This window comes from Muscardinus avellanarius, assembly GCF_963383645.1.
Source record: "Muscardinus avellanarius genome assembly, chromosome: 15".
NCBI lineage: Eukaryota > Metazoa > Chordata > Mammalia > Rodentia > Gliridae > Muscardinus > Muscardinus avellanarius.
The window spans coordinates 41744711-41747536 of NC_137801.1; the positions used below are offsets into that span (position 1 = coordinate 41744711).

A 2826-nucleotide genomic window follows, 5' to 3' on the forward strand; every position below is an offset into this window, starting at 1 on the left:
AAAAAAAAAAAAACCTTTAAAAGCACTCTTAATTTGAGTATCTCTATTTTTTCTAACAAATAAATATCTATGTGTATAAAGCCAGGTTTCATTTATCTGGACGTTCAGCATCTAGGGCACCAGCCAAACAGCACAAAGCAAGGAGTGAAAGGGCTAAGCAAGGAAAATGCCAGGGGAGGAGCAGGAAGCTAGAGAGGGTGACCTGTCAGGGCCAAACCCAGAAAGGGGAGCCCACGGGCCTCTTCTGCACTGCAGCTGGTTAGAAGCTGTGACAGGTGTCAGGACAAAGGGGCCAGCCAACTAACAAGGGAAAAGACAACCCCCAAAGCAGAGCTAAGGAAAATTGACTGGACCTTGATCTTGACGGCTCTGCCCACCCCCTGTGCCTCTACCTGCCCACCAGTGAGAGTCTTCTTTCTTTTTTTTGCCCCAGCCTCCATCTTATGACTCACCAATTGTTCCAATTTTATTCCGTCCCTTCTGCCAAGAAGGCTTTTCCATACCCCTCTGCCACACTTCATCTGGAGAATTCCTATTCACTGGTTAAGACTTTAAATCCTGGTCTTTCCTTTTCAGGAAGGACTTCCTGCACTCCACTGCCAGCTCACCTCCCACCTCCTGACACACTCCACAGCCTGCTTTGAGTAAGCCCATTGGGCACTCTGGGCCTACAATCAATGCCCAGCAGCTCAGTGATTTGTTTCCTCATCTAACCCCCCCCCCCGCCAACACACACACACACACACACACACACACACACACACACACACACTCCTGTCTCTGAAGAACAGGGACTTTACCTTAGTCACCTGTGGTTCCATGATGCCCAGCACAGTTCCCAGCACACAGCAGAAAGAGCATAGCCAGGTGTGGTGGCTCACACCTGTAATCCCAGTAATCAGAGGCTGAGGCAGAAGGATCAGAGAATCACAGGTTCAAGGAGAGCTTCAGCAAGTAGTTAGACTCAGCAACCTAGCGAGATCTTGTTTCAAAAAATAAAGATAAAGCTGCGCATGGTGGCACATGCTTGTCATCCCAGTACTTGGGGGGCTAAGACAGGAGGATCACAGGTTTGTGACCAGCCTCAGCTGCTTAGGCCCTCTGCAACTTAATGAGACCATATTTCAAAATAATGAATAAAACTATGGCTGGGGGTGTTGCTCAGAAGTAAAATGCCCTTGGGTTCAGTCCCAGTACTGCAAAAATAAAATAAAATAAAATAAAATAGGACCAGGGTGTAGCTCAGAGGTAGAATACTCCTGGGTTCAATCCCTAGTACCACTAAACAAACAAACAAGCAAGGTCAGTGGAAAGAGACTTGGTGCAGTATGGCTTTTCTTCCATCAGGGTGTCCACGCCTTTCACGGAGCCTGCAGTAGCACCTCGTTGGGCCAGAGAGTCCGGGAGGTTCACCACCTTCGTGGTCCTCTGGAGCCACTCTGAGGAGGGCCTGGGCATGAATTTGCCATTTTCAGGAGAAAACAAGTGGCGGTTTCTGATTATGATGTCTTTATACTTCGGATCTTTGTGTGCTGCACCTTTCTTTATAGTAAGACACCAACTGCTTAGGAAAAATAAGGATGTTTTGATCCTTAACAGATATGAAAGATCCATTTAACAGATATGCAGAATGTTTTAAGAGGTGCGATCTTTTTGAAAAGTGGATCAAACTCTTGAATTCACACCATACTAGATATGTTTGTAAATAAATTAATGACATGAATGCTTAACAACAACAAAATAAATAAAAAGTAAATAGGGCTGGGGGTAGCCTGGAGGTAGAATGCCCCTAGGTTCAATCCCCAGTACCAAAAATAAATTAAAAATAAAAATAAACAAAGGCAGCAAGTCCTTTGATTATTATCTGATACCCTTTATTCAGAACTTAAGAAACAGAATGAGACATACAAACTAAAGTGTTTCTCTAGCCAAGGGCAATCTCTCTTCATTTAGAAAGGAGTTGGAAATGATACAGAGACAGATTGAAGGAGTTTTGTAGCAGTTTGTATCCACTTAGACTTTGGAAGGTGAAGACAGAATCAAAACTGCCAAGAAGATCCAGAACGTCTCTTTTCTTCATCTATTCTCCATCTGTAAACACTGTTCCCATCCCCAAACTCTTAAAACATATTCATTTCTCCATTTAGTCAGAGTGCTCACAATTTTATGTTGTTTATTCTTCAGAGAATAAGAATGCAATTATTAAAAGAAAGCGGCCATTATAAAATTCAGATTTAGCTGAGTGTGGGGTGCACACCTGTAATCCCAGTAGTTGGGAGGCTGAGACAGTTTCAAGAACAGTCTCAGAAGTAGTGAGACTCACGCCGGGCGTGGGCACGCTTGTCATCCCCGCGCTTGGGAGGCAGAGACAGGAGGATCGCGCAGGTTTGAAGCCAGCCTCGTTGGCTTAAGAGACCCTGTTTCCAAATTTAAAAATTATATAAAATGGGTCTGGGAGTGTAGCCCGGAGGTAGAAGGGTTTCCAGGAACCCCAGTACCACCACCAAAGGGAAAAAAAAAAAGGTAGTGAGACTCATCAATCTAGCTAGATCTGACTTCAAAATAAAAATAAAATAGGTCTGGGAGTATAGCTTGGCGGTAGAATTCCACTGGGTTCAATCCCTAGTACCAAAAATAAACAAACAAAATAAATTTCAGACTTGCAAACACTAGTTATTGGCATTTACAGAGTGAAACAAAGCACTGAAACGAAATACTAGGTGCTCAGTAAACCTACTGTAATAGCTCATTCCTAGTTACAAAGAGCTCATGTGAACTTTTTCTGTCTCATTAATTTTTCCACTCGTGCGTGTGTGTGTGTGTGTG

The 2826-nt window shown here is 43.8% G+C and overlaps 1 pseudogene across 1 annotated transcript; it reads left to right on the forward strand.

Moving 5' to 3' along the window:
- Positions 1–822: 822 nt before the first annotated feature.
- On the forward strand, positions 823–1618 carry LOC308273965 (cytochrome c oxidase subunit 7C, mitochondrial-like; annotated as a pseudogene). The gene is made up of 2 exons: positions 823–867; positions 1348–1618. The product of its transcript is annotated as a cytochrome c oxidase subunit 7C, mitochondrial-like (transcript).
- The last annotated feature ends 1208 nt before the right edge of the window (positions 1619–2826 follow it).